This window comes from Anabrus simplex, chromosome 4 (genome assembly GCF_040414725.1).
Source record: "Anabrus simplex isolate iqAnaSimp1 chromosome 4, ASM4041472v1, whole genome shotgun sequence".
NCBI classification, from domain to species: Eukaryota; Metazoa; Arthropoda; class Insecta; order Orthoptera; family Tettigoniidae; genus Anabrus; species Anabrus simplex.
In genome coordinates, this window is record NC_090268.1 from 121,828,628 (window position 1) to 121,853,057 (window position 24,430).

Here is a 24,430-nt window from a genome sequence, read left to right on the forward strand (position 1 = left end):
AATAAAAAAATAAAATAAAATAAAATAAAATAAATAAAATAAAAATAAAAAATAAAAAATAAAATGAAAATAAAATAAAAAAAATAAAATTAAATAAAATAAAAAAATAAATAAAATATAAAAATAAATAAAATAAAATCAAAAAATAAAGAAAATAAAAAAATAAAAATAAAAACATAAAATAAAAAAAAATAAAAAAATAAAAAAATAAAAAATAAAATAAGAAATAAAAAATAAAATAAAATAAAAAATAAAAAATTAATAGAATAAAAAATAAAAAATAAAATAAAAAAATAAAATAAAAAATAAAATAAAAAATAAATAAAATAAAATAAAAAAAATAAAAAATAAAAAAATAAAATAAAAAATAAAAAATTAAAAAAATAAAATAAAAAATTAAAAAATAAATAAAATAAAAAATAAATAAAATAAAAAATAAATAAAAAATAAAAACATAAAATAAAAAATAAAAAATAAAATAAAAAAAATAAAAAAAATAAATAAAATAAAAAATAAATAAAATAAAAAAATAAAATTAAATAAAAAATAAATAAAATAAAAAAATAAAAAAATGAATGAAATAAAAAATAAAAAAATAAAAAAATAAAATAAAAAAATAAAATTAAATAAAATAAAAAATAAATAAAATAAAATAAAAAATAAATAAAATTAAAAAAATAAATAACATAAAAAAATAAAATAAAAAAATAAAAAATAAAACTATAAAAAATAAAAATATAAAAAATTAAAATATAAAATAAAAAAATAAAATAAAAAAATAATAAAATAAAAAATAAAAAAATAAAAAATAAAAAATTAAAAAATGAAATAAAGAAATAAATAAAATAAAAAAATAAATAAAATAAAAAAATAAAATAAAAAATAAAATAAAAAATAAAAGTAAAAAAATAAAAAATAAAATAAAAAATAAATAAAATAAAAAATAAATAAAAAAATAAAAAATAAAAAAATAAAAAAATAAAATAAAATAAAAAATAAAATAAAATAGAATAAAAAATAAAGAAAATAAAAAATAAATAAAGAATTAAAATAAAAAATAAAGAAATAAAATAAGAAAATAAAATAAAAAATAAAATTAAAAAATAAAAAATAAATAAAATAAATAAAAAATAAAATAAAAAATAAAAAAATAAAAAATATAAAAAATATAAAAAATTAAATAAATTAAATAAATTAAAATAAAATAAAATAAAATACAATAAAATAAAATAAAATAAAATAAATAATTTTGCAGCCTTTGTAGTGATGTATTCAGAATGCATGTAGTATACTGTTACTATTCAACGAAGATGGCGATTGTATATTAACGTTATCAGGCTGTAGAAACATCATCGAGAGGGGTAAATTGTTCCGAGTATCATTGATATAAAATACTCCAGTTCCTTGGCTAAATGGTCAGCCTCGTGGTCTTCAGTTCAGAGAGCACCAGGTTTGATTCCCGGCCGGGTCGAGGATTTTAGCCGGATTTGGTAAATTCCTCTGTTAGTTTTAATACACATCCTCGTTTACATATAACACATCACACTATAACACACCTCAGACCTCCACAGCAGTGAATACTAACTCCACATAGGACTTTGTCGGGAAAAGCATCCGGCCGTAAAACAGAAGAACATTATGGGTCTATAACGACGATATACTATGTCCAAAAACTTCCACATTCGGTCTATACAGCGTGGATGTTAAATAAAATTAGGGACAAAGTATGCCGTCCATTTGGTGTTATGTGTGTAACGAGCCTACACCTAGACTTTCATGTTTCTACTAGTATCACATTTAAGCACGCTTAGGTCCGTATTCACCCATGCAAGTAAAAGCATTTAAAACTACGTAAACCCGGATAACAGTTAAATTTGAAGTCATCAACAAAAATGTCTCGGTTAATGGGGATCGGTTTTAAAATTTTACCGGAGATTGGCTGGCCGGTAAAATAGGAAATTTAGGATTAATAGCCTTCCAAGATTGTAGCTTGTATAAACGACCTGAATGTCTAAATGAAAGAGAAAATCATAGCGACGAGGAGTATGGCCAAGATTATGTCCTAGGTGGGTAAAAACATGCACCATCTTCGAGGACTACGACGACACTGATTATCAGACACATTTTAAGTTATCTAAATCTTCCACAGTGTCAGTCATATCCATGATCGAACATAACCTGGAATTCCCAACACATAGGAATCATCATCATCATCATCATCAAATGCTTTCATTCCCCACCATGAAGGGGTGGGGCGGGCCTCCTAGAGGGGTAGGCCCTCTCTCTGGCCAAGAGATGCGAGCGGGAAGAGGGAGCTGAGTAAAGGACGTGAGAAATGAAGGAGATGGAAGGGGAATTTATGGTCATTGGGCTTTTATACATAGGCAGGACTAATTCTTGATTATATCTTGTATGGTATGATTTTTTAATGAAGAAGTAATGAATACTGCCTTACTTTTTTGAGTGTAATAAACCTACAATGTGTAAGCTGTAATTTTCCTTATTCTCTATGTTGTTAAAGGTTTTTGCCACCAAATTCATTAACAATCCCTTCTGTTGGAACGTCATATTATGCTTCTTTCTTTGTTTCTGGTCAATAGCGGACATAAGCTAAAAACACGTAGTCATTTGTTTTCTGTGCGTCAGTATGAACAGTTCAAATTCAGAGTGAAACGAAAACTCAGTTTTGGTAAATTCTGTGGTCAATACAGAAGTGAGTGATATCAGAGATAATAACATATCCGAGTTTTGGAAATCTAAGATAACAGCAAAAGTAAGTGACATTGGCGAATACGAGCCTTATGGTAACAACTGCACCTTGATTCCAAACTCCAACTTGAATGATGCATTTTGTTATTCAGGCTGTCTTCATTAGGAATCAGAGTTGTGTGCAGAAATTTAGACTACCATCTTCTTTCGTGGATAGTTAGATCAGAGTCTTCCTTAACGGATAGCAAGTGTCCTGTAAACCCCGCTACCACTCTGTAAAATGATATAGGGGTACAGCTGTAAAGGAATGTGCATGTATATCGAAAGACTAGCCTTTCAGCAGGCCCCTGCTATTTATGCAACTCTTTCTACAGAGCCCTAATACGGGCTAGAGAGCACACAGCAACAGATTGGAGACGTTCCCAACAGCTGCTCGCTGAATGATGGAAGAAATGTCCATTTGCCGCTCAGTGTCGTACAATGTCATCATCTCAGTAACATATTTGGTGGTTGAAATGAAAATCCACAGCCTGTTTCCAGTCATTCAACCGGGTCAGGAATGGAATGAATGAAGCCCCCTATCTAGGGGCGAGGATAGGAACTGTGCCGGCTGCCGAAGCCTGTCGCACTCCTCTGGGGAAATTATCAATGAATGACAGGTGAAATGAAATGATACTGGAGTGTTGCTGGAATGAAATATGACTCGAATGAAAAACCTGTCCCGCCTCCGCTTTGTCCAGCACAAATCTCACATTGAGCCACCGGGATTTGAACCACGGAACCCAGCGGTGAGAGGCCGGCACGCTGCCGCCTTAGCCACGGAGGCTCATTTGGTGGTTACCCTATAAGGTCGCCGAGTATTGCTAAGGCTCTTCCGCCATGTTCTTCTTCCTCGTATTCCCATGCTACCGTTCTTCCCACATCTGTGGGGTCGCGGGTGCGAACTGTGTCACACATGTAGATTTGACACTGTTTTTCGGCCGCATGCCCTTCCTGACGCAAAACCTTATGTGGAATGTAACCACTATTGCGTGTTTCTGTGGTGGTTGGTAGTGTGGTGTGTTGTATGAATTTGAAGAAGATTGTTGGGACAAATACCCTGTCCCCGAGCCAGAAGAATTAATCAAACGCGATTAAAATCCCCCACCCGGCCCGGAATCGAACTCGGGCCCTATGAACCGAAGGCCTCACTGCTGACCATTCAGCCAAGGAATCGAACGCTCCTTTGCCATCTGGTAGAGTAAAATCGAACCCCAAACTTGTCACACAGACAGCCTAAACGGCACCACATCAAAATGACTCCACATGCTAGCCGAAGCATTATTATTCTTCTTCTTTCGAATGGGCCACCAGAGGACCACGTGCCAATTTCAATTCCTTCTTCTTTGTTCTTTCCTTTTCTTCCAGTACGCTTTCATCTGTTCACTATGTTTCTTCTTTCTGTCTTCAGACCACTTTGAACCAGTCTTTTTTACTTTCCTACCTTGGAATCCTTCTATTTTCAATATTTTTTCCCGAAAGCCTTCTCTATTATTTATTTCTTCTGTTGTTATATTGTTTTTTTCTAAATCCTTTCTTACTTCATTGACCCGGCTTGTCGTTGATTTCTTATCCCACAAATATCTGAAAATCTTACTGGTTAATCTACTATCTTGCATTCGATATAAATGTCCAAAAAACATAAGTCTCCTTTTCCTCATTACATCTGATATATTTTCTATTTTTTTATATGTTTCAGCATTACTTCGTAATTTCCAAACTTCTGCTTTGTTTTGTGGGCCTAATATTTTCCTCATGATTCGCCTTTCTAGTATTTCTAGTTTATCTAAATGAAGCATTATTATTATTATTATTATTATTATTATTATTATTATTATTATTATTATTATTATTATTATTATTATTATTATTTATTTATTTATTATTATTATTATTATTATTATTATTATTATTATTATTATTATTATTATTATTATTATTATTATTATATCGAGTGAGCTGGCCATGCGGTAAAGGTCGCGTTGCTGTAAGCTTGCGTTTGGTAGATGGTGGGTTGGAATCCCACCGTCGACAGCCCTGAAGTATGTAGTTCCCCATTTTCACACCAGGCAAATGCAGGGGATGTAACACACACGGTATCCCATGCCTGTCGTAAGTGGCGACTAAAAGGGGCCCCAGGGGCTCTCAACTTGGGAGCGTGGGTTGGCGACCTCGGGGTCCTTATCTGAGTCCTGGCATTGCTTCCACTTACTTGCGCCAGGCTCCTCACTTTCACCTATCGTGTCTGACCTTCCTTGGTCAACTTTTGTTCTTTCCTGGACCCTGGCGGTATTAGATTTCCGAGTCCTAGGGAATCGTTCACTTTGACACCTTCGCGGCCCTTGTCTTTCTTTGACCGACACCTTCATTTTTCGAAGTGTCGGGCCCTTTCCATTTTTCTCTCTCTCTCTCTCTCTGATTAGTGTTATATAGAGGATGGTTGCCTCGTTGTACTTCCTCTTAAAACAATAATCACCACCATCACCACTAGGTGATGTAAGTTAAGTAAGGCCACGGAAGTACCTTCCCATTCCTAGCACCTTCTCATACCTAAGTCCCAGGAAACCTTCAATGTGTTCATAGGACGTTAAATAACTACAAAAAAAGAAAAAAACCTATTATTCTCTGACACTCGATATTCACCTTTTCACAGTATTTCAGGCCGTTAGAGTGTAAGTCATCTGAACACAGGCTAGCACATAAAATTCACTTGCCAATCCGGTTTTTTTTTTTTTTCTTTACGTCGCACCGACACAGATAGGTCTTATGGCGACGATGGGAGAGGAAAGGGCTAGGAATGGGAAGGAAGCGGCCGTGGCCTTAATTAAGGTACAGCCCCAGCATTTGCCTGGTGTGAAAATGGGAAACCACGGAAAACCATTTTCAGGGCTGCCGACAGTAGGATTCGAACCTACTATCTCCCGAATACTGGATACTGGCCGCACTTAAGCGACTGCAGCTATCGAGCTCGGTCCAATCCGGTTTGTATTTCATCTTAAACTGAATTAATTTCTATGGATCTGTCGGCACCCGTTGCATGTTGCTTTGCTGGCTTCATCCGCTGATACACCTGTGCCTATATTTTCTTTTCTTCACGTCACCTTGAGAGACGAGAAGCCTCACGCACACATGCACGCTACAGTTGACCTTCTACATACCATTTCAGGAGTAACATACAGGGTCACGGTGTCAGCTCTTTGATAACCTAGCTTCAGGTTACCGTAAGGCAAATTTCTCGGCTTTCAGGTCACGTAGTGTTTATGCACGCGAACTTATCAACACTAATGACCCATCAGATGTTCTCTATAGCCAGAAGGCTGTCTACATGGATCAGACACAGAGTATCATAATCACGATCCTAAGATCCTGAGTTCAATCGCGGTCATGGATAGTCGTGTTTTTGACCCCCAACTTGGCAGGTTCGATCCTGGCTGTCTGGTGGTATTTGAAGGTACTCAAATGAATCAGCCTCGCAAAATAACTCCAGAGGGACTAAATCCTGGCACCCCGGCTTCTGCAAAAACGGTGAAAGTAGTTAATTGGACGTAAAACAAATGAAATGAAATGACGTATGTTTTCTAGTGCCGAGATGTGTCCGAGGACTTCGGCTCGCCAGGTGCAGGTCTTTTGATTTGACTCCCATAGGCGACCTGCGCGCCGTGATGAGGATGAAATGATGATGAAGACGACACATACACCCAGCCCCTGTGCCAGCGAAATTAACCAATCATGGTTAAAATTCCCAAATTTAGCAGCTGGTAAAACAACAATGGGACTACCGTGTCTTTACAGCTCTGCATTCGGGAGACGGTGAGATGTCTCCCTCCCCCCTCACTTGGGCTGTCCTGAAAACGGTTTTCCTCGGCTTTCGATTCTCCTCATTAAGGCGAATACCAGGACAATCCCTTTCATAGGCCACGGCCGCTCACCTCTCGCCCGCTCCGCACCTCAAATCACCGCAACATATCTCCTGGCCTCAGGGAGGGCGTCATCCTCTAGCAGACCCGCCGAACCCCATCAGGGTACGGGATGAGAACATTTTCGTAGTAGTATCTCATGTCAATTCAATTCTGCTTGCGTATTTGAAGTTCTGTTCCTCTTTCTTCTCCATTTATTTATTTATTTATTTATTTATTTATTTATTTATTTATTTATTTATTTATTTATTTATTTATTTATTTATTTATTTATTTATTTATTTATTTATTGTCCGGCTCCATGGCTAAATGGTTAGCGTGCTGGCCTTTGGTCGCAGGGGCCCCGGGTTCGATTCCCGGCAAGATCGGGAATGTTAACCATAATTGGTTAATTCCACTGGCACTGGGTGTATGTGTTGTCTTCATCATCATTTCATCCTCAACACGACGTGCAGGTCGCCTACGGGGTCAATTCAAAAGACCTGCTCCTGTCAAGCCGAACTTGTCCTCGGACACTCCCGGCACTAAAACCCATACGCCATTTCATTATGGTAGTAGACTACCTGTTTTGTGTACTTATTTGTACTAGAAGCCTGAGTGAGCACTCACTGTCTTAACAACAGCTTGTCACTTGATGTTTCCAATACTGGAGGTCTAACAGTGCCCTTTGTTCCTCGGTCATAGACCTTTGGAGACAATAAACTCGATCAATAGCTTCCTCGGCTACGAGCCGATTTCCGGGGTCTTTAAATATCACTCGCAATCGATCCTCCAAGATGAAAAACTGAAATGTGATAATGTGGTAGACAAATGAGCTGAATATCGATAATACCACTTCAAAGAACTTCTATCAGCTGGGAATCCTATTGGAGTTTGAGCTACTGAATCAAGCTGGTCAAGAGATGGATTCAATACTACTTTTACTTATGCCCGGGTCCTCATCTTTCCTGCCCGATCTTTCATGGCTAGAGGCATGATTCTTCCCCATTAACGATAAATATTTGGAACCGATTTTGAGATATCTTATCGGGCGAGTTGGCCGTGCGGGTAGGGGCGCGTGGCTGTGAGTTTGCATCCAGGAGATAGAGGGTTCGAATCCCACTGTCGGCAGCCCCGAAGATGGTTTTCCGTGGATTCCCATTTTCACACCAGGCAAATGCTGGGGTTGTACCTTAATTAAGGCCACGGCCGCTCCGTTCCAACTCCTAGGCCTTTCCTATCCCATCGTCGCCATAAGACCTATCTGTGTCGGTGCGGCGTAAAGCCACTAGCAAAAAAAAAGAGATATCTTAACTTCTTCTTCTTCTTCTTCTTCTTCTAGCACTTTTACCCACATAGTCGTTGGTGGGTGCGCACTATGTCGCACATGTGAATTTGTCCCTGTTTTACGGTCGGATGCCCTTCCTGATGCCAACTCTATTTGGAGAGATATTATAATTCTTGCGTGTTTTTTTTTTGGTGGTTGGTAATGTCATGTGTTGTGTATGTATGAAAGTGAGAGTGTTGGTATAAACACAAATACCCAGTTCCCGAGCCAGAAGAATGAATCAGACTATATTAAAATCCCCGACTCAGCCGGGAATCGAACCCGGAACCCTCTGATCCGAAGGGCTCAACGCTGACCATTCAGCCAATGAGTCGGATTTTAATAATAATAATAATTTTTTACGTCCCACTAACTACTTTTACGATTTGCGGAGACGCCGAAGTACCGGAATTTAGTCCTGTAGGGGTTCTTTTGCGTAATACCAATATAAATGTCCCGTTATTGGACATTATAAATTTTCCAGCTAACTCACTACCCATCTACCTACGTGTGCTAGGTACCAACTGATGAGCCCAACCTAGCACACGAGAGCGAAACGCTGGCAACCAGGAATGAGCTAGCTGGAAAATGTATAATGTCCAATAACGGACCATTTATATTGGTATCATAAATTTAGTCATTCAGGACGAATATTTCAGATTCCCTATGGGAATCAGCATCTATATCATCGTTCTTTTACGTGCCAGTAATTCACCGCCAGGAGGCTGACGTATTTGAACACCTTCAAATACCACAGGATTGAACCTGCCAAGTTGGGGTCAGAAGGCTAGCGTCTCAACCGTCTGAGCCACTCAGCCGGCGAACCAATTTTAGATATATTAACTAATTACATTATACCGGTTAAGAAAACAGGGATATTATTTTTGCGAATTACAGCGGTAAGATCAATTTAAAGCGAAATTTACTTGCTGTACTTCGCGATATGCTGAAAATTACAGGGAAATGTATAGAATATAGCGAGCATGATTTTTCCCCAATATTACGTGTATTTAAAAGGAAAGATTTCAAGAATATCTCAGCTTGAGAGAAATATAAATTTATTCTCGCAAATGACTTTATGGTATGAGCACATAAGATGAAAGGGGTATTGACGAGTCCTTTCCAAGTCATCTAGCACAAATGTCGCCCACTCCATGGCTTTTGCCCTAATATGCAGAATTTTGAATGTTGTCCTTAGGACGGCTGTGTTCACTTCCTTCACTTTAATAGCTAAGATTCTTATAAATCCCTAATCTCTATAAACAAAACTTATGTTTGTCTGTACATTATGAAAATGAACATTTTGTTTGACAAAAGACACGTTTCCATATCATATATAGGCCTCAAAGTCCGCTAGTAGTATGTATGTATGTATGTATGTATGTATGTATGTATGTATGTATGTATGTATGTATGTATGTATGTATGTATGTATGTATGTATGTATGTATGTATGTATGTATGTATGTATGTATGTATGTATGTATGTATGTATGTATGTATGTATGTATGTATGTATGTATGTATGTATGTATGTATGTATGTATGTATGTATGTATGTATGTATGTATGTATGTATGTATGTATGTATGTATGTATGTATGTATGTATGTATGTATGTATGTATGTATGTATGTATGTATGTATGTATGTATGTATGTATGTATGTATGTATGTATGTATGTATGTATGTATGTATGTATGTATGTATGTATGTATGTATGTATGTATGTATGTATGTATGTATGTATGTATGTATGTATGTATGTATGTATGTATGTATGTATGTATTGCCCCCATCATGCCGGGCTCAGCTCGCCGGTGAGCGAGAGTCTCAGAGGTAGACCATTCGCTTATCGGCTGTGCAGAAAATTTTAAAGGCAGGAATAGATGAAGGACTTTTTTTTTTTTGCTAGGGGCTTTACGTCGCACCGACTGATGAAGGACTAGCGACAAATGAAAAGAAGCTAAAATAGGTTTATACATTTATTAAAAACTATCACTCTTCCAATAAACAATTAAATTTACAAAATCTGGGACTAATTCTTGAAATCTCTTCTCCTCCTGCTATCGTCTATAAGGAATCTTGATCAAATTAAAGCTCAACGAATGTTCTTGTCTGTAATAATAATAATAATAATAATAATAATAATAGGGATCATTAATTTACTATAAACGGGATTGAAAATCAAAATAATATCTGGTATCACTCTCTCCAATAATGATAATGAAATTGTTTAAATTAAAATATTCCTTCTGGATCTCACTTAATTCTGCAAGAAAATGATCATTTTCTTTCCCTTATTAAAATTATTGAAAAATGTTTAATTCAAGAAATTGTGTTAATAAGTCTTCCTTAGACTTTCCCTTCATCAATCCATTCATTTTTATAATTATTAAGTGACTGAACTTCTCATAATTCTTATTTGATCTCATATCAACCTAAACGTTACTCGTTGTTATGCAATAAGTGACTGTACAATAACTAAAAATTCAGCCTCGTGACATCAATCCACGGACGTTGCCTTCTCTTATTCAATTTATTTTAGTGAATTAGATCCTAATCTACCTTAAATTATAATAAAATCTTCTAAAGATTCATAATTCATCAAATCACGGACACGCGAAAATAACGTAAATCGGTCAAAATTTGACGCGCGCAGTGGAGAACATCATCATAAAACCATTCAAGAAAATTCACAAAACACAGAATATAATCAAATCACACATCACACATTCACACATAGATACACTACAATATTACAATATTATTTACACGAACACTAACCCATTATTATTAAATTTTGGATTTATTCCAAATTAGGGAAATCATTCTCTAGATGACAATATCATGTATATTCCAGGTATCGATCTAGGACGTGATAGAGTTGAGGTTATCACTTTTATGCAGAAATTAATTATACAACGATGTTCAAGGGAATCCTTTAAATAGAAATCACTCAAAATAAGCAAGTAAAATACCTACAGCACAGGTCAAAATATTAGAATACGCGCTTACGGTACATGAGTTGCGGCATTTATTCTTATTCTCCTACTATATCGTGGCTCTCGATTAATCTGCACTCAAGCTCGAAGAAATCATGTCCAGTGACACATTTCTTCCAAAAATGACTCTAATGGATGCATAAATTATCACACAAAATATAATGTCCATCTGCAAGTCATAATCAAATTAATAGCACAGTAAAATATACGTATAATTCATCATTACTCCGTCCGGAGGATGCCATGTTCCAGGCCTACTTTACATAAAGTGAGTACACGATAATTCTTTCCAAGAACAAACCAACATTAAACCCATGACCTTATTCAAATTTTAGCCCGTAATTAGGTTTAATTATTTTTACTCATTATTATTATTATTATTATTATATTTATTGACCGTGCCAAATCACACTTGCAAAGCTATCGTACGAAATTATTCAGATGACTCTAAACGAACTAAAGTCCACAGAAATGTCGTATAATCGTAGAATGAAATTTGACACTTTGAAAAACACTAGAACACTGTCCTACTCTGTCTCAATTAATTTTCAAACTATTTCAAAATCATTCAAGATTAACGCGGAGGTCATTTACTTTTATTTCTCCTGCCGTCTTAAATTTTTAGGACAGTTGAGGTCTCTCTCGATGACATTCACTCTTATCTCTAACTAATAGAACCGAATACACATTCATTCCAGAGCACAAACTACCTCCCACCGAGGAAGGAAGAATGAAAAGTCAAACTACTGCTAAACTAATAGAAAATCTAAATGAATAAGGTAAGGCTACGTTTTACAGACATTTTACAGAAAGATAGAAAGATGAATTCTTAAAGAATACTCATGTGGCTGGTGTTAACTGGATTCTGGCTGATGACCTAGTACGTGGTCACATCACCTTCCATCGAACAAAGTCTTGCCCATGTCCGACGCCTTACATAAAATTAGTGACTCATGGAGGAGATGAAGGTGCACAGGAAACAGTAGGATTCATCTCGGAAAGGGATAGCCATCTTGAAGCGAGCTCGAACCAACGACCTTCCTTCTTCTGAGTTCTCGTAGAAAATCTGAAACTAAGAAAAGTCTTAGCAATAGTCCAGGATACACACGCGATGTTTAATAATTTGGAGATGGACACTTATCTTATGACAGTCATAAATAAATCGTAGAGAAGTTTTTCAAATGCCTGAATTGCAGTTTATTCAGTCCTCAGTGCCTTCTCTAATGCAAAGTCTCCCAGTAAAGCAAACGACGTCCAGTCTCGACCGTAGCTGCATTCAGAGTAACGCTCAAATCAAGTGTTTAGAAGTAAAAACCCTCTATAAAATTTCCTTTGGAATTACCATAAATTCACTGTCTTAAGACGGAGGTGTGCCTCTTGATTATATCTGATTGGTGGATCTGTTGCATTCCTGTGAAGGTTGTCATTTTTATTGCTTGCCCTAGTTTCACGTCACACGACCTTGCAATTATTGATCAATTATAATCACGCTGCCCGCCCGATCACGTGGCACCCACACACATGTGTCTGAAGGACACCTAACAGGAATTTCACCCTGCTTCCTCGTTCTCTTGGTAGGTTGGGGAAACCGATTCGCAGGCGGCTTATTCACGCTAGCACGGGAGTGTAAAATCTCACCCTCCTGGCGATCGAAATAATGTTTCAACTCACTGATGAAATAAATCATTCTCCCTTAATAAATTATTTCCACTTTTGAATGGGACAGTATGTATGTATGTATGTATGTATGTATGTATGTATGTATGTATGTATGTATGTATGTATGTATGTACAGTACCTAACAAAAGTTTAAGGTCACCAGCGAAAATCAGTTATGAACTCTTGGTCATACATTTATGGTACAAATTGGTCTGCAAAATATTTTGTGATTTATTCGTATCGATATACAACTTATGATATAACAAGGGTTCTTTTTCTTAAGTTGTATATCGACATGAATAAGCCAAAAAGTATTTGCAGACCAATTCGTACCATAAATGTAGGACCAAGAGTTCATTAACTGATTTTCGCTGGTGGTAACTTTTGTTAGGTACTGTATGTAGTTGGTTGGTACAGTTGGATAAATACGTCACGTTGGGGTGTCGAAAATTAAAAGGAAGTACCTGGCTGGTTTTGCGCAACATTGTTACAAGATATTGATGATATATTTATATCGCTCATGGGCTACAACAGTGGCACGACTCAAAAATTCAAGTTTTGAGATAAATGAGTTTAAAGTTTCCCTTAGTGGTGAAATGCAGAAATTATACGATTAATCTATGGAATAAAGATCAAGCGGTACTAAATGGTTCGAAAGGAATTCAGTTAATAAAAATGTTACTTAAGAATTGCTCCTTCGTTCCTTTTGCCGAAGCCTTGACCTAGATATTTTGAGATGTCACTATTACCGCAATGTTTAAAAGAAATAGATTACGTTGGACTCTCTTGGTATCTTGCAGCTTGTAATAATGAAACAAATTTACGGGCAATTCTAGAGTCTGCAATAACTCCGATTTCGTATTTCTTGAGTTGTGCCACTATTGCAGCCAATGAGCGATAACTTATATCAAACTTTTTTTTTACTTTAGAATAGCTTGTAAAACTTAAAATACCGAGCTCGATAGCTGCAGTCGCTAGTGCGGCCAGTATCCAGTATTCAGGAGATAGTGGGTTTGAACCCCACTGTCGGCAGCCCTGAAAATCATTTCCCGTGGTACCCCATTTCCACACCAGGCAAATGCTTATTTAAGGCCACGGCCGCTTCTTTCCCACTCCTAGCCCTTTCCTGTTCCATCGTCGTTATAAGACCTATCTGTGTCAGTGTGACGTAAAGCAACTTGTAAAAAAAATCCCTTACTATAGGCCTATATATTTTTAAAGTAGGAAATATGTTATAGGCTTTAAATTCATATTATATGTTGAAAGATTGAGACTTTCGTAAGGCAATGCGATTATTATCGACCGAGCGAGTTGGCCGTGCTGTTAGGATCGCGCAGCTGTACATTAATTAAGACTACGGTCGGTTCTTTCCCAGTCCTAGCCCTTTTCTATCTCATCGTCGCCATAAGACCTATCCGTGTCGGTGCGACGTAAAGTAAAATTGTAAATAATAATAATAATAATAATAATAATAATAATAATAATAATAATAATAATAATAATAATAATGACGTAAGAGATCGTCTTACCGAGCTCGATAGCCGCAGTCGCTTAAGTGCGGTCAGTATCCAGTATTCGGGAGATAGTAGGTTCAAATCCCACTGTCGGCAGTCCTGAAAATGGTTTTCCGTGGTTTCCCATTTTCACACCAGGCAAATGCTGGGGATGTACCTTAATTAAGGCCACGGCCGCTTCCTTTCCACTCCTTGCCCATTCCTGTCCCATCGTCGCCATAAGACCTATCTGTGTCGCTGCGACGTAAAGCAACTAGCAAAAAAAAAAAAAAAAAGACATCGTCTTTGCAGTTGACACCCATGGACGTCTGAGAGAAGGGAGCCCTACCTAGAATGAAATCTGATGTTGAAGACGGCACACGAACACACCCAGTGTCCGAACCAGAGAAATTAAGTAATGAAGGTTAAAATCTCAAACCCGACCGGTAATCGAACTCTGGTCTCCTTCAATCAAAGGCCAGCATACTAAGCAGTTAGCCATGGGGCCGGATCATTTCCTTTCAATGATGTTACTTGAGGCTGAGTGTTCTCCTTCCACTCTTCCAAATCAACCGAAAACCGTTGTTGTGCCGTGAATCGAACCGGAGCCACGCAGCTAGGAAGATCCCCAAGATCATGGAGACACGTGAGAAAGAAAGTGTGGCATGTCAGTCCACTTTACCCACAAGCGACGCTGATGCATTGTCCCGTCTTTGAAGTTGAACTTGGCGGCCGTCTTAGTGGCAGGAAGTATTTTGTGTTGACTAAGTGATGTTCTGTCAAGGCCTGGCACCCTGGGCAAGGTACATTTTAGAGTTCCCTTCTGCTATATAGCAAAAATATGAAACAATAATTCGTCACTCGCCTTTGGTGGTGCTGTTTTAGGAAGCAATCAGCCTCTAAGTCTACAGTAGGATGTTACTTTGGCAGGCATGCTCTTTAAATAAATTATTATTGGTATCATAAAAGTGTCCTGTGTACTGTTCTCAGTTTTACTCTTTCAGAAATGAAAACCTACAACCTGTTTTCCAGTCATTGACCGGGTCAGGGATGTAATGAATGAATCATATATAGGCTGTTAGTACGATGGGGTCGCCACTCCCAAAGTGATTTATTAATGACTGATAGATGCTATGAAATGAGAATGGAGAGTGTTGCTGGAATGAAAGATGACAGGAAAAACTGGAGTACCCGGAGAAAAACCTGTCCCGCCTCCACCTCCGCTTTGTCCAGCACAAATCTCACATGGAGTGACCGGGATTTGAACCACGGTATCCAGCGGTGAGAGGCCGACGCGCTGCCGTCTGAGCCACGGAGGCTTTACTCTTTCAGATTGCAAAATAATATTTCCCTAATAACGGAAGAGTAAACATAAATTCTTGAATATTTCTAAAAAATACGCATTGCTGTAAAGAGAAGTATCAAAATGTTACAGTAGTAGGTAGCCTACAACGCGGCGTCTCTTTCTCCTGAATGGCGGACTTTAAGAAATATTTAAGGCATTGTTTTCAGCTAGCCACCATAGCTGTGGAAGAGTATTCTGTTGTTGTTATTACGTCTCAGGCGTGCAAGCCTGGACCGAGCTACAGCTGTCATTTTCAGCTGCAAACTGCGTCATCCAGACGTTGGGTAAACTTCCAGCTGTTGTGTAAGGCAATAAAATGCGACAGACAGTTCCCACTCAGTTTAGAGAAGTCCAATGACTGCTGTGCCAGCTTTATGTAAGATGTTTTCACAACACCCCTACCAGAATCTATAACCCGTCACCTTAAGCGCACTCTTTGTTAGACCTTCAGGATGTTCGTCTCAGTAGTGTGTGAGCAATGCTACGTGCTTCTTACGGACAACTCTCCACCGCCATTCGACAATGGCTGTATAAAACTAGTGAAGTGCCTTGGTTTGAAGTCTACAACCTTCATTTTTTCAACATCAAAAAGTGAAACCCAAAATTACGGAACGTCGCAGTCAAGTGTTCGGTTAAGGTAATCGCTCTGTATAATGTTGACAGTAACTAAATATTTTAATAAAAACGGTGGTTTTGAATAGGCGTATACGTAGGCCTATATGCATACAAGTTTATTTCCAGCCGGTGTGGAACACGTTCCGGTAATTTTTAGGACTTCTGTGGTCCATAAACACACATTCTATGTGTGTTTGAGTCATCAGTCGATAGACTGGTGTGATGCAGCTCTCCATGCCACCCTATCATGTTCTAACCTTTTCATTTCTACGTAACTATTGCATCCTACATCTGCTCTAATCTGTTTGTCATATTCATACCTTGGTCTACCCCTACCGTTCTTGCCACCTACACTTCCTTCAAAAACCAACTGAACAAGTCCTGGGTGTCTTAAGATGTGTCCTATCATTCTATCTCTTCTTCTCGTCAAATTTAGCCAAATCGATCTCCTCTCACCAATTCGATTCAGTATCTCTTCATTCGTGATTCGATCTATCCATCTCACCTTCAGCATTCTTCTATAACACCACATTTCAAAAGCTTCTATTCTCTTTCTTTCTGAGCTAGTTATCGTCCATGTTTCACTTCCATACAATGCCACGCTCCACACAAAAGTCTTCAAAAACATCTTTCTAATTCCGATATCAATGTTTGAAGTGAGCAAATTTCTTTTCTTAAGAAAGCTCTTCCTTGCTTGTGCTAGTCTGCATTTTATGTCCTCCTTACTTCTGCCATCGTTGGTTATTTTACTACCCAAGTAACAATATTCATCTACTTCCTTTAAGACTTTGTTTCCTAATCTAATATTTCCTATATCACCTGCCTTCGTTCGACTGCACTCCATTACTTTTGTTTTGGACTTATTTATTTTCATCTTGTACTCCTTACCTAAGACTTCATCCATACCATTCAGCAACTTCTCGAGATCTTCTGCAGTCTCAGATAAAATAACAATATCATCGGCAAATCTCAAGGTTTTGATTTCCTCTCCTTGGACTGTGATTCCCTTTCCAAATTTCTCTTTGATTTCCTTTACTGTCTGTTCTATGTAAACATTGAAAAGGAGAGGGGACAAACTGCAGCCTTGCCTCACTCCTTTCTGGATTGCTGCTTCTTTTTCAAAGCCCTCGATTCTTATCACTGCAGACTGATTTTTATACAGGTTGTAGATAATTCTTCGTTCTCGGTATCTGATCCCTATCATCTTCAGAATCATAAATAGCCTGGTCCAATCAACATTATCGAATGCCTTTTCTAGATCTACGAATGCCATGTACGTGGGCTTGTCCTTCTTGATTCGATCCTCTAAGATCAGACGTAAAGTCAGGATTGCTTCACGTGTTCCTACATTTCTTCTGAAGCCAAATTGATCTTCCCCCAACTCAGCTTCAACTTGTTTTTCCATTCTTCTGTAAATAATACGTGTTAAAATTTTGCAGGCATGAGATACTAAACTAATAGTGCGGTAGTTTTCACACCTGTCAGCACCGGCTTTCTTGGGAATAGGTATACAACATTCTGCCGAAAATCGGATGGGACTTCTCCTGTCTCATACATCTTGCACACTAAATGAAATAACCTTACCATGCTGGTTTCTCCTAAGGCAGTCAGTAATTCAGAGGGAATATCATCAATTCCAGGTGCCTTGTTCCTATTTAGGTCACTCACAGCTCTGTCAAACTCTGACCTCAAAATTGGGTCTCCCATTTCATCAGCATCAACAGCCTCTTCATGTTCCAGAACGAAATTATCTACATCGTTACCTTGATACAACTGTTGGATATGCTCCTGCCATCTTTCTGCTTTGTCTTCTTTCCCTAGAAGTGGCTTTCCATCTGAGCTCTTAATATTCATGCACCTAGATTTCCTTTCTCCAAAGGTTTCCTTGATTTTCCTGTATGCAGCATCTACCTTTCCCAGGACCATACAGCCTTCGACATCCTTGCACTTCTCCTTCAGCCATTCTTCCTTAGCTACCTTGCACTTTCTATCCACTTCATTCTTTAATCGCCTGTATTCTTTTCTGCCCTCTTCATTTCTAGCATTCTTGTATTTTCGTCGTTCATCAATCAGGTCTAGTATCTCCTGAGTTATCCACTGATTCTTAGTTGATCTTTTCTTCCTTCCTAACATTTCTTCAGCAGCCCTACTGACTTCATTTTTCATGACTCTCCACTCTTCCTCTACTGTGTTTCTTTCGGCCTTTTCATTTAGTCCTTGTGCAACATGTTCCTTGAAACGATCCATGACACTCTTTTCTTTCAACTTGTCTAGATCCCATCTTTTTGCATTCTTTCCTTTCTTCAATTTCTTCAACTTCAGATGGCATTTCATGACCAACAAGTTGTGGTCAGAGTCCACGTCTGCTCCTGGGAAAGTTTTGCAATCCAACACCTGGTTTCTGAATCTCTGCCTAATCATAATGAAGTCTATTTGATACCTTCCAGTGTCTCCAGGTCTCGTCCACGTATACAGCCGTCGTTTGTGGTGTTTGAACCAAGTATTGGCGAGGACTAAATTATGGTCAGTGCAGAATTCAACCAGCCGACTTCCTCTTTCGTTCCTTTGTCCCAATCCAAATTCTCCTACTGTGCTACCTTCTCTTCCTTGGCCTACCACTGCGTTCCAGTCTCCCATCACAATTAGATTCTCGTCACCTTTGACATATTGTATTAAATCTTCTATCTCCTCATATATTCTTTCAATTTCTTCATCATCCGCTGAACTAGTAGGCATATAGACCTGCACTATTGTGGTGGGCATTGGTTTGGTGTCTATCTTGGCGACAATAATTCTTTCACTATGCTGGTCGTAGTAGCTTATCTGCTGCCCTATTTTCTTATTCATTATTAAACCAACTCCTGCATTACCCCTGTTTGATTTCGTGTTGATAATTCGGTAGTCGCCTGACCAAAAATCTTGTTCTTCCTGCCAACGTATTTCACTTATACCAACTACATCTAACTTTAGCCTATCCATCTCCCTTTTCAGATTCTCTAACCTACCACAACGATTCAAACTCCTAACATTCCACGCTCCGACTCGCAGAATGTCAGTATCCATCTTCCTGATGATCGCCCCCTCTCGTGTAGTCCCCACCCGGAGATCCGAATGGGGGACTAGTTTACCTCCGGAATATTTTACCCAGGAGGAAGCCATTATCAGTACATCAGTCATACAGAGAGAGCTGCATGTCCTCGGGAGGTGGTTACGGCTGTAGTTTCCCGTTGCTTTCAGCCGTGTAGCAGTATCAACACAGCTAAGCCATGTTGAGTATTATTACAAGGCCGTATCAGTCAATCATCTAGACTGCCGCCCTTGCAACAACCGAAAGGCTGCTACCCCCCTTTCGATGAACCATTCGTTAGTCTGGTCTCTCAACAGATACCCATCCGATATGGTTGCACCTGCGGCTCGGCTATCTGCATCATTGGGACACGCAAGCCTCCCCACCGCGGCAAGGTCACATGGTTCGCAGAGGAGGACACATTCTATAAGTATAGTAATTCAAAACCAGGACGATCTCAATTTTTAAATTCTCAATTATTTTCATAGACAACGCAAACCAAGGGTTAATCAAACTGGAAATCTCTGAGTTTGACTCGATTATTATAAATTTAGGTACAGCCCAAGCATTTGCCGGGTGTGAAAATGGTAAATCGTGGAAAACCACCTTCAGGGCTGCCGACAGCGGGATTCGAACCCCCTATCTCCCGGATGCAAGTTCACAGATAAGCGCCCCTAACCGCACGGCCAACTCGCCCGGTAAGAGAGCGAGTGGGGTCACGACATTCAGAAATGGGTAAATCGATTTGTGATGATGATGATGATGATGATGATACAAAGTATATCGTGCATGTTTATCGTACAGGACAAATAATATAATGGAGATATTCAGGAATTTAGACGTTTGTGCCAAGTCCATCAATAACATCGTTGACATATGAAATTCTTGACTCTTGTTCTGCTGCAACTCATCTCCGCTAGGTGGCATTACTGCTGCAATGGTACAAAAACTAACCAGGAGCCCTACAAAAGCCAATTGTTTTACTACTACTACTACTACTAATAATAATAATAATAATAATAATAATAATAATAATAATACCATCATCGTAGTATGTCCTGTACAGGGTATTCTTGCCCAGCACCATGCTCTCTCTCTCTCGCTAAGGAACGGCAGCAGTTGCTGTGTGCGAGTCCCGATCGATGTGTCGCTGCCACACCCAAAACTTAAAACTTGGATCGCTCCATCCTTGAGTGTTATTGTTAGGCCCCATTCACAATGCAAACGTAATCGTAAACTTAACGACGTAACGTAACCGTAAAATTAACGTAAAATTTGTGGTATTCACAATGGAGGAACGTAACATTAACGTAAAGAGTACACAGCAGCCGATCAAAATACTGCCATGTTATTTAGAACGGAAGTCAGGTTTTGGGCTATATCGCAGTTTTATATTTCAATACTTCAATGGAATCAAACAGCGTGGTGGCGGAATTCATATTACTTCAAACATCTATTGCTTTGCTCCTGGGAGCTGTGTAGGTCTACGGTACCTGAAAAAAGGCGATGTAAACAGCGGTGCAGAAAATGGGTTCATCTCTTGAATCAAAGAAGGTTATCTCAGGGCGATTTCGGTAATCTACTGTAAGAAATGACCCTCATCAGTTCGTTTTGTACATGCGGATGAAACCTGAACTGTTTTCCTTTCTTACGATTTGCTTCCCCTTTCCTAATAAAAATAAATGTAAGGTCTCCTTTACCGACATCTATGTCCCTATCTATCACACCCCGATGAGATGTTTGGATCTATTTGTTTGGATGATATCGTTTTCGTAAACTAGTAGTCCGTCATAATGTTAAGAAATATACAGGGACACTGTTTTATTTATGACAGGGATTGTCTCTCGTCCGTTTGCCAGCGCTGCGAGCTTGTCCCCCGCCATTTATTCTCAGATTTCATTACTACAGGATATTAATTTCCACCTATTATTTTTCGGTACAGCGTATTTGTAATTCTTTTTCCTTCTATCATACATAGCCTATACACAAAGACTATTTTGAAAGAGAATTACAAGTGTTTCGTCGAAAGAAGTCATTATATCGTGCTCAACACACAATGTTTACCTCTGCTCTGATTGGCTGGTTCTTAAAGTTAACGTAAAATTAACCGCAAGAGCTTGGAGTTTGCAATCCCTTAATTTTACGGACTCGCAGTTAAGTTTACGTCGGCGCATTGTGAATGGATCCATTAGATAAGATGGCCGCTAACTTCTAAGGTAACGTTAATTTTAACTTTACGTTACGTTACGTTTGCATTGTGAATGGGGCTTTACTCTTGCATGTTACCATTTGCATAGCACCATATTTAGTTGTTCCTTGGGACATGGTGGACAACGGGAGCGTGAATGTTGGCATGGTGATCAGATCACCAACAGTTTCATAATCAGCTGCCATAAAAAGCCTAGGTGTCTCTGAGGGGCACAGTAGGAAAGTGAACAGTGAGTAATTTCCTGTTGATTTCCTCACTGAGGCGGGTGGTACTACTACACATCAGTCTGCCAAAAAAAAACAGAAAAGCAAAATCATATCCGTACAGGCCATGAAGGCGCTGGGAGGGGTGGAAGGTAAAGGCTTCCACTATCCGTAACCTCGGCACTTAGTGGGGTAGAGTGGTTAGCTCTCCGCCCGGCCGCCTTTGCCTCCAGGAATTAACCTGATACTCATTTTTGGTGTAGGCTGATTGAATCTCAGGGCATGTGCACCTCCGGAAATGGAAGTCTCGTTTTTTCAATTTTTCGACTCCCTGGCGGGGAATCGAACCCACGTCCTTTCGGGTGAACATCAGTCTGCCAAGTCCACCGAAATGATGATGAATGGGAGGAAAAGTCAGGTTGTAAGTTTCACCAAGAAGAAGAAACCTCTCAGTTTTAATTACTGTGTTTTTGGGGTGAAAGTAGTTCAAGGGGAACACTAAATAAATACACAGGTGTTAATATAAGGAAGGATCTTCATTGGGATAATCATATTAACGAGATTGTTTAGGAAAGGGAACAGATCTCTTTACATGGTTATGTGAGCATTTAGGGATTGTAATAAGAATGTAGTCCGCCTCTGCGGTGTGGTGATTAGCGTGATTAGCTGCCACCCCCGGAGGCCCGGGTTCGATTCCCGGCTCTGCTACGAAATTTGAAAAGTGGTAGGAGGGCTAGAACGGGGTTCACTCGGCCTCGCGAGGTCAACTGAGTAGAGGTGGGTTCGATTCCCACCTCGGCCATCCTGGAAGTGGTTTTCCGTGGTTTCCCACTTCTCCTTCAGACAAATGCTGGAATGGTACTTAACTTAAGGCCACGGCCGTGTCCTTCCTTCCTTGCCTATTCCTTCCAAAACTTCCGATTCCCACTACAAGGAACCTGTTCAGCATTGCAAGTGAGGCCGCCTAGGCGAGGTACTGGTCATCCTCCCCATCCTCCTCCGACCCAGAGTCTCACGCTCCAGGACACTGCCCTTGAGGCGGTTGAGGTGATATCCTTCGCTGAGTCCGAGGGAAAAACCAACCCTGGAGGGTAAACAAATTAAGAAGAAGAAGTAAGAATGTAAAGGAGAGTGCACATAAGTCTCTGGTAAAAAAAGAAATGGCGTATGGCTTTTAGTGTCGGGAGTGTCCGAGGACAAGTTCGGCTCGCCAGATGCAGGTCTTTTGATTTGACACCCGTAGGCAACCTGCATGTCGTGGTGAGGGTGAAACGATGATGAAGACGACACATACGCCCAGCCCCAGTGTCAGCGGAATTAACCAATTATGGTTAAAATTCCCGACCCTGCCGGGAATCGAACCCAGGACCCCTGTGACCAAAGGCCACGCGCTAACCATTTATCTATGGAGCCGGACAGTCTCTGGTAAGGCCCACAGCAGGACTACTTGATACGAGAATTGGAAAAGATCCAAAAGAAAGCAGTGTTACGAAAATGTTACAAATTTTGGGCTGGGAAGACTTGGAAGAAAGAAGAGGAGCTGCTGGACTAAGCAGTATGTTCCCAGCTGTCGTTGGAGAGATGACGTGGAATTACATTAGTAGACGAATACGCTCGAGCGTAGTTTTTAAAAGTAGAAATATAAAAAAATATAAAAATGAAGTTCGAATTCAAGGAAAAAAATTGGGGAAAATATTAATTTACAGGACTAAAGGTTTGGAATAATTTATCAAGAGAAATGTTCGATGAATTTCGAAGTTCTTTGGAAACATTTATCAAAAGGCTAAGTAAATGTTTGATAGGAAATCTGCCACCTGGGTGCCAGCCCTAAATTCAAATTGATTGATTGATTGATTGATTGATTGATTGATTGATTGATTGATTGATTGATTGATTGATTGATTGATTGATTGATTGATTGATTGATTGATTGATTGAAATGCACACACCAGCTCGCTTTACAGGCGGCACATTCTTACCATTCATCATAGTGATTGTCAAGACTCCGTAGCTAACTATTAGCATGCTGCCTTTGGTCCAAAGGGTCCCGGATTCGTTTCTCGGCCGGTTCGGGTATTTCAACAGTCATTGGTCATTTTATCTGGCTTGGAGATTGGGTGCTTACGCCGCCTTCAACATTGTATTTCATCCTAATTTGGGGCGCCATTTTCACAGGCACGCTGTCTCCCATGGGCGTCAACACGACGAAAGACTAGCACCAGCCCTCCATTACTATAATAATAATAATAATAATAATAATAATAATAATAATAATAATAATAATAATGAGACAGACAGGTAGATTAATGAAAGTAATAGACATAACGTATATAGGCAATATCACAAGACAATAAAGTACTGTCAACACTATATCTGACAATATCGCACAACACTTCATTTCCTAAACTCTTGAGTAAAATAGTAATAGCTTGTGACCATGGTGCAGGAATATAAATCTGACGCCGTATAGGCGATCTGTGCATCTGTGAGGAAGGGACCCTACCTATGATGCATTTTAATATTGAAGACTGCACAAACACCCAGCTCCCTAGCCAGAAGAATTAACCGACCCGACCGGAAATCGAACTCGGGACCTCTTGGACCAAAGGCTAACCAGATGGAGCGAGATACTCTTGAGAGTGAAGAAACAACAACCACTGCTAAATTTGGTGAAAACTGAGTGATTCTAGTGACTGTGAGGTTCGTTCGTAATATGAGAGTCATGCGTCGTCCGTCAGCAGCTCGTAAAACGCGTTAATCTCTAGTGACAACAAGAGAATGGATATTTGTTATATTTATTGACAAATAGATGTATTTCCTTTTGACGTCACGACCTGGTACGATCTCAAATGCTTGTAACCA

At 38.9% G+C, this 24,430-nt stretch overlaps 1 protein-coding gene across 5 annotated transcripts in view; it reads left to right on the top strand.

Moving 5' to 3' along the window:
• The window catches only part of LOC136871680 (dicarboxylate carrier UCP2), a 118,068-nt gene that overhangs the window by 38,022 nt on the left and 55,616 nt on the right, over positions 1-24,430 (top strand). Inside the window, exon 1 of one of the 5 annotated variants that reach the window (XM_067145180.2) lies at positions 15,925-16,111. The exons of the other annotated variants lie outside the window; for them this stretch is intronic. The gene's annotated coding sequence lies outside the window, so the exon portion shown is untranslated. Of the gene's footprint in view, positions 1-15,924; positions 16,112-24,430 lie in introns of those variants that run through there. 5 annotated transcript variants of the gene reach the window in all.